Source organism: Canis lupus, chromosome 9, assembly GCF_048164855.1.
Source record: "Canis lupus baileyi chromosome 9, mCanLup2.hap1, whole genome shotgun sequence".
NCBI lineage: Eukaryota > Metazoa > Chordata > Mammalia > Carnivora > Canidae > Canis > Canis lupus.
The window spans coordinates 73,552,534-73,566,740 of NC_132846.1; the positions used below are offsets into that span (position 1 = coordinate 73,552,534).

General features: G+C 63.8%; 2 long non-coding RNA genes across 2 annotated transcripts in view; one reads left to right on the plus strand and one right to left on the minus strand.

Moving 5' to 3' along the window:
* Positions 1–1,091: 1,091 nt before the first annotated feature.
* LOC140640546 (uncharacterized) overlaps positions 1,092–14,207 on the minus strand; it is a 41,773-nt gene continuing 28,657 nt past the window's right edge. Inside the window, exons 2-3 of the long non-coding RNA XR_012037305.1 lie at positions 6,770–7,115; positions 1,092–6,466 (exon numbers count right to left, since the gene is read on the minus strand). This is a non-coding gene — a long non-coding RNA (uncharacterized lncRNA). The remainder of the gene's footprint in view (positions 6,467–6,769; positions 7,116–14,207) is intronic.
* The window catches only part of LOC140640547 (uncharacterized), a 34,174-nt gene continuing 29,501 nt past the window's right edge, over positions 9,535–14,207 (plus strand). The window contains exons 1-2 of the long non-coding RNA XR_012037306.1: positions 9,535–9,769; positions 11,035–11,826. This is a non-coding gene — a long non-coding RNA (uncharacterized lncRNA). The remainder of the gene's footprint in view (positions 9,770–11,034; positions 11,827–14,207) is intronic.

Below are 14,207 nucleotides of genomic sequence, written 5' to 3' on the forward strand. Positions count from 1 at the left end.
TGTACTTAACACACACTTTCCTCTAAAGGAGCAGAGTCACCTCTAAGGTGGGAAATGCCCTGTGTCCCGACATCCCTGGAGGGGAGAGTCTGCTCCTGAGGCAGGTGGGGGGCTCGCCCGACGGACAGGCTGCACTGCAGGCCCTCCTCAATTACCCGGAGCTCAGGACAGTCCGTTCTGTGCAAGATCCAGGACGACCCGACCGCGCAGCCTCTCCCAAGGGCTGCGGGATTCAGGATCAGTCACCCGCTCCCCCATCCGGGGGTGGAGAAAGAGACCCAGGCTGGGTAGGAGACCCGCAGGCAGGAGATGCCCAGAAGAGAGGTGGGTCCAGCGACGGGGGCTCTTGGGGGCTCTCGGGGGAGCCCAGGATGTCAGGGGAGAAAGATGAAAAGAAGTCCAAGCCCGGGGGCCTGCATGGGGCCTGGTGTCAGGTGCCCCCAAGGACAGCAGCCAGAGGAATGGTGGTTGGTGGGGGAGGGGAAGGAGGTGGCACTTGGGGCTGGCAGGCAGGCTGAGCCGCGAACGCCAGGTCAGGGACCAGGGGCTCAGGGACAGAGGACAGGCCCGGGGAGCTCGGCTGGGGCGGCTCCAGGCCCGCGGTGACAAGGCTGGAGCGGACGCCCTCTGAAGATGGAGACATCCTGGAGGCTGGCATATGCTCGGCGAACGCAAACTGATTGAAATATCAGCCCGAGAGAGACGTAATTAAGAAGGTCGATGTGTTGCCAAAACATCTACTGTGCTTCAAAGCCAAAAACGTGTAGTTGGGGGACAGTCTGCTCCGCGATAACTCTGCGCCTCCAGGACGGCTAACTGGAAGCATCTCAGTGGGCACACGTCATTCCCCCGTCCTCGGCGGGCACAGGCGCGCCCTGACACTCCACCGGGCTGATGGGGGGCAGCCACCAGGAAACCCTCCATGTCCTCGCTACTGCTGAGAGCCCCGGGGTGGGGCATGCTCAGGCCAAGGAGGATGTGGACATGGGCGGGGGGGCGGGGGGGGATGTTCTGGAAGGCCTGCTGGGGGAGGAGTGCAGTCCCGCAGGACGGAAGGCCTGGGTACAGTGGGGGACCCAGGAAATGGATGTCTTGGGGAAGGGGTCGAGAGCACAGAGCCCAGCTGCCCGAGGCCGACTACCCAATCCGCAGCCCACCAGAAGCCCAGTGGGACGGCAGCGAGATCCACTGGGTTTGGCCGGGCCGTGTCTCTACACGTTTCAGTTTTGTCCTGGGTGTCTTGGGCGGAGGCACCCTGGTGGCACCCCAGCCTGCAGGCACCCCTGTGGGGCACCCAGAAACCCAGTAACTCCTGCCCACAAGGGCTGCCTGGCCGGGGGCTCCGGCCCTAGAGGAGGTGAAGTGATGAAAACATCACCCTCCCGGTGGACAAGGGGTTAATTCAGCCGTGTAATCGCTGGCAGCGGCTTCGCCAATGATTTATTGATTTTTTTTTTTAAATAAGAATATGTCATATTCTCTGGTGTGGATATAGACCAATTATGTGCGTGGGCCAACTGGATGCGAACTTCGTCCCGACCAGATGCCAGCTGAGATCCGACGCCAAGCGGGAAGAGCGCGCCGGTGATAAAGCACGTCTACCTGACGTCCTCTCGAGTTCACACGCGCCGCCCCCCCACCCGGGCCGCGGGGAGCACCCGGGCAGACACGTCGCTGCCCTTCAGGGGCTCCAGGCTGCAGAGGCTCAAGGACCCCCGGCCAGGGGGCTGGGCTCCGAGGAGGCGGGGGCAGCTCAGCCCGGGGAGGGGGTTCAGACAGGGACTCAGGATGAGGACCACTAGTATGGGAAAAGCAGAGGAACACAGTAGGACGCGTGTCTCCCCGCCAGCCGCAGGTCCCCCCACTTCCCTCCAGTGTGGCCACTGCTGACGGGGGCTCCTCCCAGCCTCGGGGGCCCTCGGCCCTCACCGGCAGGGACGGGCTCTCACTACCCAGCCCACTCCCCTTCTCCAGCAGGCAGGCCAGCACTTCCTTGCAGGGTAGAAGTCAGGCCGAACCCCGGGACCCGGTTGGAGTCCAGGGGAGCCCTCCGGGGGCCCCCCTCACCCACGATGGCAGAGGCAGCCTCCCACGCCCTCCCCTCCAGGAACAGGTGCCCCAGCCAGCGCTGGCCTCCCGGCACGTCCTCGCAGTGAGCCCAAAACCAATTTTCAGACATTTCTTTGAAAATCTGCCGGCGCCCCACATTACGGCCCTCCTGGCATCCGAGCTTCCAGAACCAGTCTCCACCTGGGTCAGAGTTTTGACATCCAGGGTCTTCACCCAATGGACCCTGAGTCGTCCAGTGAGGAGTTAAGCTCTACTCCGGCTGCAGCTCGGATTCGCCGAGGGGGCACGGCTTCCTGATGCTCCGGGATGGATGCGCACGTCCCGTGGGGACCCCGCAGGGGGAGGGGAAACGGCTCATTCCCGCCGTGTCCGGTGGGACCCTCCGGATGGGCTCTTGAGATGAATTGTTCGATGTCGCCAATGTCTTTCCAGCCTGCTGTCCTGCGAGGGGCCCTGCTGGCCGGAGACCCAGTGTGGGTGGTCGCGGGCCGGCTGCAGGCCTGTGGTCTCCGTAGAGCACATCGCGACCCCCGGCCCGACGTACCAGGAAGGACCACCGCTCCCCACTCCAGGGTAGAAGACCGGACTCGACGAGGTCATGCCGCTTGGAAAGGCTCACGCAGCGCAGCTGGGCCTTAACCCAGCTCCCGCTGGCTCCCAGGCCGGGAGGGCCGGCCTCACAGGTGGTCCCCCGGCTGAGCTGGCTGGGCCTTCCTTTCCCTTCACTGGGGACCGTCCCCTGTGCCTGCGTATCCCTGGCTGCCTCGTTCGCGATGGGCCCGCTGGCTCTGAGCTCTGCCATCTTCTGACACCCACTCTGGCTCCTGCAAACGCAGCCAGAGAACTGAGAGCAGGGGCGAGAGCCTGAGCCAGGAGCTGAGGACATGAGACGCACCTGCCCAGCCACGGCCCCCAGGATGCTCGCACGGCCTCGGGTGACAGGAGGTAAGCAGCGGCCATACACCCTACTTAGGGCATAATGAGGAGAGCCTCAGAGGGCTCTAGGAGCACCGAGGAGGCTTCTGACTCAGCGGGGCCTCCAGGAAGGCTTCCATGTGGACTCAGAGCTGGGGCCCCCGGAGCAGGACTTGCCTGGTGAGCTGCTGCACGGCAAGGGGCGGGGGCTTCCTACCTGGGGAGGCAGCTGCTTCGCGGCTCGCTGGTCAGTCTCTGCAAACCCACAGATGCCTCCGTGCCACCGGGGACAGGGTAGTTCTGCCAAATGCTGACCGGCGTTTGAACGCAAGCCGAACGCCATCAGATACCCAAGCTACCCCGAACAGTAGCGGAGTTTCTGAATTTGGGACCAAGGAATCGGAGCTCTTCCGGAATCACCAGGGTTACTATTATGGGCGCCTCTGTGGCACGTTCCGCGTGCCAGGCACCACTGAGCCTCCTCTACCAATCAGCTCGCGGGCATTTTGCTCTCCCTGACACCAGGGGCTGGGCTCTCAGTGGGCCTCAGTTTCTCCCTCTGCACAACAAGGATGATGTACTCCATGGCCTCCGTGGCCCCCAGGCGCTGGCCTCGACGTGTCGTGGCATTCCCAGCATTGTTGAGCCTGGGAAGCCACCACTTGGAGGTTCTCCGGCTGCAGTGAGCTCCTCAGCCTGCCCCCCGACCCTGAACTTGCTCCCCGGAGCCGGGCTGGGAGGGCGGCCCCGGCGGGTGCAGCTGCGGGTGCCACCTGGCACAGCGTGTCCGGGAACGGGGCACACCCTCAGCCTGGGCCTGGCCTCCATCCTGTCTGGAGCACAGAGGCCTCCGAGGGCAGACTCCTGGAGCAAGGGAGCGTGACCCCAGCCAGGGAGGGGATGTTAGAGACCCCCCCTTCTCCGCCAGCACCTCCGTTATCACCGGGGCAGAGAATGGAGAAGGTGTGACCAGGGCTCCTGCCCTCCTGAGGCTGCGAAACAGGATGACACCAGTTCTACTGGGTCCCAAGCACAGCTCTGGGGCTAAGTGTCCTGGGGGGAGGGTTTGGGGGAGAAGGAGCTAGAAAGGCTGAAGTGGGGGCCTCTGGGGGGCTCAGCGGTTGAGCGGCCGCCTTTGACTCAGGTTGTGACCCCAGGGTCCCAGGATCAAGTCTCGCATCGGCCTCCTTGTGTGGAGCCTGCTTCTCCCTCTGCCTGTGTCTCTGCCTGCCCCCCCCCCCCGTGTATCTCTCATGAATCAATAAATAAAATCTTTTTTTTAAAAAAATGGTTTTGGGACACCTGGGGGGCTCAGCAGTTGAGCACCTGTCTTCAGCCCAGGGTGTGATCCTGGAGACCCAGGATTGAGTCCCGCATCGGGCTCCCTGCATGGAGCCTGCTTCTCCCTCTGCCTGTGTTGCTGCCTTTCTGTGTGTCTCTCAGGAATAAAAGAAATAAATAAAATAAATAAAATAAAAAGAAAGAGAAGAAAGAGAAGAAAGAAGGAAGGAAGGAAGGAAGGAAGGAAGGAAGGAAGGAAGGAAGGAAGGAAGGAAGGAAGGAAGAAAGGCTGAAGGGAAGGGGGGGTCCGGGCGCCCCTGGGGTCCGTCTCTCGGCCCCCCTGCACCATCCAGCGGAGCGCCCACCCTCCCCAGGAAGCTCCAAGCCCAGGGCTAATGCGACGCCCCAGCGTGACCCTGTTTCCTGTGGTTGCCACCACGCGGTGCACCAGCAGCCCACACCCTGGTGGCCCAGGCGCCCCGGGGGGCGTCTCCCAGGCAGGAGCACGCGGGCAGCTTCCAGAAGGCCCGGCGGCACGCCACCACAGCAAACCTCTCCCCTCCTCTGCGTCTGGAGCACAGCCAGGGGGCAGCTGGACCTCTCCCGCCTCTGCTCCCTGTCCCTGGGCGCCCTGTATCCTTCGGTGTCGCACCACGCGCTCGGGAGCCCCTACAGCCAGCACTTCCTTCTGTCACACGTCCTCTTGTCCTCTGCTGTGTGATTTCTGGCTCCCGAAGAGCCTGGCTGACAAAATTGGCAGCAGAGAGGGCCCTGGGGACGCGGCCACCACGGCGGGATTGCAGGCTCCATACGTGCTGCTTCGCGCCTCCGAGCAGCACACACCGAGCTCCTGCTCGTGGAAAACGGGGTGCGGACAGCCGGGGCGCAGCATCGCCGTCAGCCAGCACCCCCGCCCCCAGCATGTGATCACGAGGAGCCGACTGTAGCATGTTCCTGTGAACAGGACGTCCTGGGAGAGGGGACAGGACCAGCATGTCCCTTCAATGGGGTCCTGGTCCCCGTCCTGGTCCCCGTCCTGGTCCCCGTCCTGGTCCCCATCCTGGTCTCCTTCCTGGTGCCCGTCCTGGTCCTTTTCCCTGTCCTGGTCTCTGTCCTGGTCCTGGTCTCCATCCTGGACCTGGTCTCTGTCCTGGTGCTTGTCCTGGTCCCCATCCTGGTCCTTGTCCCTGTCCTGGTCTCAGTCCTGGTCCTGGCTTCTGTCCTGCTCCTGGTCTCTGTCCTAGTCCCCATCTTGGTCCCTGTCCTGGACCCCATCCTGGTCCCCGTCCTGGTCCTTGTCCCTGTCCTGGTCCCCATCCTGGTTGAACCACAGCCCAGCAAGAATCCACTCCTGAGCCGCTGAAAACCAACACATCACACGGTGTCAGAGAGTGAGGAAGTGCCCCAGACACAGATACACACAGACACAGACACAGATACACACACACCGCCGATACACACACGTACAGACACATGCACACAAACACCTACACACATGGGCACACACACGTACCACAGACACACACATGGACACATACACACGTGTCCAATGGCCAAAGCTGCAACAGAACAACAAAACACAGGACCGAATTTTAACCCAAAGCGCAACAAAAATTCACAAATTCCCATTGATATAAACAGATGACTACACGCACAGTGGGGGGCGAGGCAGACTCTCTGCAGACGAATTCGATGCCCTGCGCGGATGCCCCCTCCTGGGGCAACTCCCCCTCCAGGCGAGGAACCAGCAGCGCCCTCAGCAGGTGGCCAAGGCCGACGCCGCAGCGACTGGCTCCATTGATCACGTGCACCCGTGACCTGGTGAGAAGGGCACCCCCTCCGTGGTCTTCCCCCTAAAATCTCCCGCCAGAGTCTAATCGGCCAGAGAAACATCCCACAAGCCCCACCCGGGATCGTCCCAGCCCTTCTCAAAACTCACGATCAACAAAACGAGGGAAAACCTAAGAAACCGTCAGTTTCTTGACGGTTCAGACATGACTGACTGCGACGTGGTGTCCCGGGTGGGACCGCGAAGCAGGGAACGGGCGCGAGGGGAGGGCCCGGGACTCCGGACACGGTGTGGGCTTCGGTGGCAACGACGGTCCCTACAGGTTCATCCGCTGTGACAACCCGCCGCCCCCTGTAAGACGTCAACTCCGATGGACTATCTTCAACATCTTTCTGTCAATCTAAACCTGTCCTAAAATAAAAAGTTCATTAAATAGATAAATAAATAAATAAATAAATAAATAAATAAATACAATAAAGTAAAATAAAATAAAAATAAATTAATAAAAATCAGGGGCAGCCCGGGTGGCTCAGCAGTTTAGCGCCACCTTCAGCCCAGGGCATGACCCCAGAGACCCAGGATCAAGTCCCACGTCAGGCTCCTTGCATGGAGCCTGCTTCTCCCTCTGCCTGTGTCTCTGCCACCCCACCCCGGGGCTTTCATGAATAAATAAATAAAATCTTTTTTAAAAAAAAATCAGATCATATAACTTACATATGCAGGTTGCTGGAGGGCGAGGAGGCCGCCTTTCCGGACGGTGACCACCAGCTTCAGGTGGACGGTGACCCTGGGACTCCAAACACGACCGTGACCCGTCAGCCCAAAGGGGAGCTCACTCACGGCGGTCGGGCAGTTGGTGGCATCTTCCCTCGTCAGACGTCGCCGTCGGGGAATTGTGACTTTGGTCAAGTTACTTCCCTAGCTCGACCCGGCGTCGTTGGAGCGGACTTCGCTGCGCGCAGGCCGAAAGCTCCGGGCTGCTGGGCCGTGGCCTGGGGCCATCACGGCGATTCCTTTCTTCTTTCCTCAAGGGCCGAGCGGAAATCCTGGAACTTCCCGCCTTAAGATGGAAAACCAGAAGCAAAACGGCATTGCTGGAGGGTCTGCCGGAATGACCCCCCCCGCCCCCCAGGCCTGGCCCCGAGGGTGCGCGCGCCGCCCCAGCCAGCTGGCCACCCCAGACGTAGCCGCTCCTGGAAACCCAGCCAGAGGGGACAGTGCCCTGCTGCCCACGTGCAGGATCTGTACCCGCCGAGGGACACGGCTCCTCCCACCCGGCACTGCGCTCCCCCCAGGGCAACCTCAAGGGGTGCGGGAGCAGCTCCGAGCCCGGCGGGGCCTGCGGTCCACACCCCGGCCTGGCCTCCAGCCTGCGCCACCGGCCCCACTCCCGGCCCGTGGGGTCCGGATGTCCCCCTCGTACAAAGTGTCACCCCGTTTCCCTGCACCCCACGAGCGGGAGGTAAAAGACCTCTAAATGCCTTAGCGAGACGCACACACCCTACAAGATGGGACACAAACCCCGCCAAGCTTCAGGGGTCCCTGCCGGTGACGCCGGCGGTCCCCCACACCGCGCATCATTGCCAGCTGCTGGGCCCTTGGCCGTGGTGGCCTCCGTCCCAGCGCTGGGTCTTGGCTCACTCCGTTTCTTCCCGGAGGATCCCCTCGCTGTCTCCCTTAGCGAAGGAGGGAGGCCTGATGCCACATTTGTCTAAAAATGCGTTTTATCACCTGCATTCTCAGAGCATAGTCTCCGGGAGACAATTCCGTGTTTTGAGTTGCTTTTTCCCAAAGACAGCACCCCACGGCCTCCTGGGTTCCCGCGTCTCTGTGGAGGAGTCAGTGGTGCGTCCAGCTGTCCCTTCCTGCAACCGGACCTGCTTTCTCCTTGTCTTATGTTTTCCAGGTTTTCACGTAAGAGCCTAGAGGGCCTGCGGCTGTTGGTTCAGCCCGAGCCTCGGGCACCCGCGGCCGGATGCTGTCGCCGCTGCCCTGCAGTCAGAAGTCTATCTGGGGCCCCGCAGCCCGCAAGCCCTGCCCCTACAGGAAAGCTTACAGGGGCGGTCACGGACACATGAACGCATCATCGGGCCGGTTTGGGGAGCGAGTGTCTTCCCACCCCGGGACCATCTCGGGACACACCAAAGGGGCGTCCTTCGGGTCACCTCCAGGGGAGGGCTGGGCCGCCCTCGTCTCCCTGGAGTAGCTGAGGCCCATGCGCCCAGGTGAGAGGGGTCCAGCGCCAGCCTCTCCTTCCCTCCCTGGCTGGGGCCTCTGTACCCCCCCACACACCCAGAGGCATCCGGCCGGCAGCCATCCTGGTCCCTGGGTCAGACTTGGGACCTGGCTCTCTTTCCCCTCCCTCCCCAAGACCCTGGGCCTGTGCTCACAGCCTCTGCCCCCACCCCTCCTCCTGCATGCACGTGCTTCAGGGTAGCGTCCCGCTCAGGTCTGTAGGGTAAGGCGTGGCCTTGGTGGGCCAGGGGTCCCCTCGGGGGCAGGGGTTCCCTGAGCCAATCACTGGGAATAGAGATGCTTAAATGGGTAGAGGACTCTGCAACCGGCCTTAGGATGGAGACCCAGTAATGAAGTCCGCCCTCCCCCCTCCCGGCCCTCCCACCTTCCTCCCCCCCGGCTCATGGGCTTCATACAAAGGTCCTGCAGTCCCATGTGGCCCTGACGATGAATGAGCAGCAACCTCACCTGAAGCTACCTGGTACCCAAAAGACAGGCAGTCTGGGGTCTCTCCGGCCCCCCTGAGATCCCTCAAGACCAGAAGAATCTCCCTTTCACTCCCCTCACAGGCTTCCCGTGACTCTGGGCCCTGAGCCGAGGCCTCCACCAAGCCGCCGCTGCTGCAGGCCTGTTCCCAGCACCCACTGGCCCGGCTGGGCCCTCAGGGGCTGTCTGGCTCCCCAGTGACCAGTGTGGGCTGCTGCTGTGTTTTGAGAGAGCCCACACCTGCCCTCTGGGGACGGTGCAACATGCCCCCGAGACCCTGCACCAAGCCCCCAGGTCGTCCCTCCTCCACCCCCCCAGCCCCGAGCCCCCAGCCCCCTAGGGCTCCATTTCCCTCCAGTGTGAAAAGTCCTACTGTTCCCTTTCCTGGACTTGGCCAGGCGCCCTCAGTCGCCTGTCCTGGGCCTCCTCCGAGGAGAGGGCGGGTGGGGGCAGACGCAGGCCCCCTCCCGCTGGAGCTCAGTTCCTCCCTGGATGAGGCAGCGAGGCGTCCTGCCCGCCACAGGTGGGGCATCCTGGCATCCCGGAGAGCCAGGGGTGCAGGAAACCGGGAAGGCGTCGGCAGGTATGGGCCGTAAGCCTGGCCTCTGCCCCAGCCAGACCCGCTTCTCACCCCTGGGCCCCATTCCCCCCAGTCCCTCCAGAGCTGCTGGGGTGGGCCCTCCAGCATCACAATCCCTCCTCAGCACGGGCCTGGTGGACTGGCTCGAAGGAGACCCAGCCCGGGCCTTGGCCTGTCCCCAGCAGCTCTGGCGGTCATTCCCCATCCTGTGCAGCGCCTTCCGATCTGCGAGCCCTAGGGAGGGACCCACAGGACCCACAGGCTCAGCCGCTCCTCTGCGGTCTGCAGAGGGCAGCCAGGACCAGGCCCGGCCAGGTCTCAGTGACGGCCAAGGCCAGGGTCGGAGCCCTGCGTCAGCCCGGTGACCTCACGCTGCAAGTCTGGTCACAGCTACAGGATCTCTCTCTGGAAAGGTCAGCTCTGATTCGCAGCCCTCCCTGGGGATCGAGAACAAAGAGCCCGATGCTTGCTCTTCTCCCTGGGACTGTGGTGGACAGAGACCCTCGGCCAGCCCTGGCTTCTCTGCTGGTGGCTCAGGGACGGTAGGCAAGTGTCCAGTGGCTCTGAGCCCTGGTGACTCCTCTCCCCGCTGGCACGGAAGGGCCGCCCCTCGACGGGGAGGGGCTCACAGAGATGCAACCTGGAAGGCGGGGAAGCATGTGGCCGCCCACGCAGGGTCATTCTCACCTGTGAGAAGGGGCTCCTAGCACCCGTCCCGTGGTCCCTGGGAGAGCCGGGCACCATCTCACAGACAACACGGCAGGTCCCTGCGAGCAGCCCCTCACCGAGTGGGGCTCCTGTGACCCCTCGTGCCCCTGCACCTGTGAGGGGAGGCGCTCACGAGAGGCTCGGAGCTCAGGGGTTCAGGACTGGCCCAGGCACGGCCGCGGGTGGCAGGGCTGGGACCAGCCCCCTCCTCGCACACCTTCGGGGGCGGCGACCCGAGCGCGGGGTCCCGAGCGCCTCTGCACTGACAGGCGGGCCGTGGGGGGCCCTGGCCGGCGGCTCGCGCTCCGCAGTCGGCTGGCAGGCGAGCTGCTCCCGAACGAGGGCTGTGCACCAACAGCGACGACAAAACACTCAAATCGCTTCAAGCTGTTGGTTCAGAGCCGCGGAGTCCGCGGAAAACAAACAAACACAAGCTCGAGAGCGTCGTGGCGCCTCGTGGCAGCTGAAGCGAGCGATGCCGCGTGCTCGGCGGGCGAAGGGTTGGCGGCGGCGTGAGGCCGTGGGGCCCCCCCAGCACCCCCCTCCGTGGTGTGCACACAGCCGCCCCCACGCCACACCAGGCACACCCCGGACGGCTCCCTGTCACCCCCGGAACCCAGGAGCCAGGCGGGGCGGAAGCCTTGTCCCGGGTGGGGGGCAGGTCTCTCCAGCAGCCCCTAACCACGACCCAGAGGGGAGCTGGGCACCTGGCGCTGCTCTGCACCTGCCCCTGGGGCCGCCCTACCAGGTGACCACACCCGGGGGGGGGGGGGGGAGCTTCACAACAGAGGTCCTAGAAGCCGCAAGTCTAACTCAGGGTCTCAGCAGGACCGAGCTCCTCCCGAGGCTGCAGGGCAGGGTCCTTCCTGCCCCTCTGGCTCCTGGGGCTGCAGCGTCCGGGGCTGTGGCCACGTCGTCCCAAGCCCTGCTTCTGTCTTCACACGGGCCCCTCTGTCTGTCTCTCCTCCAGATGTTATCGGACACCTGTCATCGGATTTGAGACCCACCCAGGGAATCCAGGGTGGTCTCCTCATCATAAGCGCTGGGGACCCGGGAGCACCAAGTCCCCCTCAGACCCTGAGGCCACGTGGTGGGAGAGCAGCGGCCTCCCCAGAGGCCAGCACAAGAGGCTGTGGGTGGGGTGGGTGCCTCCAGATGGGGCTCTCCGGAGCCCCTGGGCTCTGGTCCAGCTGTGGCCGTGGCCGAGGGCAGATGACAGGGGGCAGACACACACAGGTGGAGGGACTGGGCCGACGGGCACCCCGTGCTGCTCCTCAGGGCAGCCTTGCTACAGGGGCCACCGCCGTCACGTGGCGCCAAGCCCATGGGTCTGTGCTCCGTTGTCCCTTCCTGGTGCCTGGTTCCCACCCGCCAGCCCCCATCTCTGACAGGTGCACCACCCAACAGTGATCAGACCCAGAATGAGAGCATTTAAAGTGGGAGGGGTCCCATTGTTTTAAAATGTGGGTGTTGTAAAAGACAGCCAGTGTGGAGACATTCGGGGCGACAGGGAAAGGGAGAGGAAGAGGAGGGCGCTGCCCGGCCCTGCTGAGTGTGCAGAGCCACCTGCCCGCTGGCCCTCGTGTGAACGCTCACGCCCCACAAGCAGACGTCAGCAGGGAAGGAAGGGACGCTCTGGGTCCATCCCCAGACGGGGAACAAAGTGCCCATGGACGGTGTGCACGAGCCTCACAAACAAGCTGAGTGAAGGACGCGAAGGAAAACCCACTCTGTGGGTCCACCCGAGGGACTCCCGGAGCAGGTGAGTGAACACAGAGACTGACCAGACCACTGGGTGGGGGGGGGGAGAGGGGAGGGGGAGGGACAGGAGGGGAGAAGGGGGGGAGGAGGGGAGAGGGGGAGGGAGGGGGAGGGAGGGGAAGTGGAATCATCATGGGTGGGGAGTGAACACAGAGGCTCTGACCAGACCACTGAGTGGGTAGGGGAGGGGGAGGGGAAGGGGAGGAGAAGGGAGGAGGGAGGAGGAGGAGGGATGAGAGAAAGGGAGGAGGAGGAGGAAGGGAAGGGGAGGAGGAGGGGGAGAAAGGATGATGGAGGGGGAGGAGGAGGAGGGGAGGGGAAGGAGGGATGAGGGAGGGGAAGGGGAAGAAGGGGAAGGGGTAGAGGGGGATAGTGAACTCAGGGACTCTGGCCAGACTGTGAGATGGGGGGGAGGGGGAGGAGTGGGGAGGGGAGGGGAGGGGGAAGGGGAGGGAGGAGGGAAAGTCCTCCCTGGGGAAGAGGAGGAATGAACACAGACACTCCCAGCAGACCCCAGGGTGGACGTAGGATGGGGGGGAGGGGAGGGGGGAGGGGGGAGGGGAGGGGGAGGGGGGTCCCCATGGGGGGCGCCGGAGGTCCCTGCTGCTCCAGGCCCCGGGCTCAAACTCCTCTTGGTCACAGGCCTCTGACCGCGCCCACCCGCGTGCACGGCCGGGCTCTAAGCAGCCCCCGGCGCAGCCGTCCATGCTCACAACCGGTGCAGAGCGTGTGTAAGTCGCGAGCCCGCAGCCCACGCAGAGGGCCGGCCGCGCAGCTTCGGGCGCAGATGGAACCGCGCACGCAAGGGACAGACGCCGTGGGCTGGCGCGGGTGGAAGGCGGGGAGCTGGCGCCTGCCTGCCGGTGGCTGCCGCGGAGTGTGGAGCCGGGCGGCCTGAGCCTGGGGCAGCGGGCTGGCCCCCAGCAGGAACCCATTTCCCACAGCCCTGGGGGGCGGGCTGGGGCGAGGCCTCCTCTCGGTCCTGTCCGGTGGCCGCTGGAGCCTTCTCTAAGGGCCCTGAGGCCTTCGTGGGGCTCCACCCGCCCACCTCAGCACCTCCCCAGAGCCGCCCCCACACACCACCCCCTTGGGGTTAGGATCCGACATAGGAATTCGGGGGGTCACAAACATTTGGACCCTGGCGGGCGCTGTCACCACATACCCTGAGCCTGAGTCACCTGCTGGTGCTCAGGGCTGGAGCGTGGTGGGTCCGCAGGGCCGGGGAGGGCACTGTGAGCGCTTTCAGAAGCCCGGCCCCGGCCTGCACGCACTTGTGCAGACAGCGCATGCCCGGACACCTCGGGCCGTCAAGGATCTTGTGTAAAAGAGGAGGGACAGCCCGCCCAAGCGCTAAGCTCAGACAGAAAGGGTTCTACTGCTCCAGACCCCTGACCTCCTGGGGGGAAAGGGGCCCCGGGTGGGGTGAGGGGGGGCTGGAGAAATCCCAGGGGCGGTGATGGCCTGGTCAGCCGAGAAGACCAGCCACGGCTGGACGTGCCTCTGAAGGCAAGGGGTGTGGGCGTGAGGAAATCGCAGAAAATAGAAATGACAACTACAGTATAAAAATAATCAGGAGAGGAGGTGCCGAGCTCAGACGGAGAAGATCTAACACGTGTGTGTGTAGACGTTTCTGGAGAAGAAAGCGGAACACGCAGGACAGGCAAAGACAGTCGGAGCGCACCGGAACACGTGCTGCCCATCCTAAAAGGAGCCCCACGGTTCCACGGGGTCAGGGGACCTCAAGGGCCCCATCGCCTACGCTCAGGTGACCTGACCACGAAGTGCGGCCCTGGGAGCCTCACCTGTCTGCAGGTGCAGGAGGCGGGCGCCCGGGTCCCCAGAACCCGGAGGCAGACGTGGAATCTGGATGGTGCGTCCAACAAATGCATTAATGTAAACTGAGGAATCCGTGACGGTGCTGAGGTCGCGTAGAGGGACAAATGTCCCCATCCCCGGGAATCCCACACAGACGTACTTAAAAGGGTCGCGCTACCTGGAGCTTCTCCTCAGGGGGCTCGGAAATCTTAGAGGCGTCTGCGAGTGAGAGCGCAAATGGTAGAGCGCACGGGAGGGAGTAGTCGGTGAACCTGGTAAAGGTGCTTGGCTCTTCCCGGTGCTGTTCTTGCCTTTACTGCTTCTGCGTGGGTTGGACGTCACTTCTGAATACAGCACCCTGAACGGAGGGGGACAGGTGCGCCAGGCTGCACAGAACTTGTAGGCCCGCCAGTGCCCCAGCTGTCCCGCGGCCGCAGGCGGCACCCCGCGGCGGAGCGCACCCTGGGACCGGCAGTGGGGTCCGCCTGGAGATGGGGGCCTGGTCCCGGCGCAGCCACGGAGCCCACGCTCCGCTCTTGGGGCACGCACAGAGCTGGGGTGCTGGAG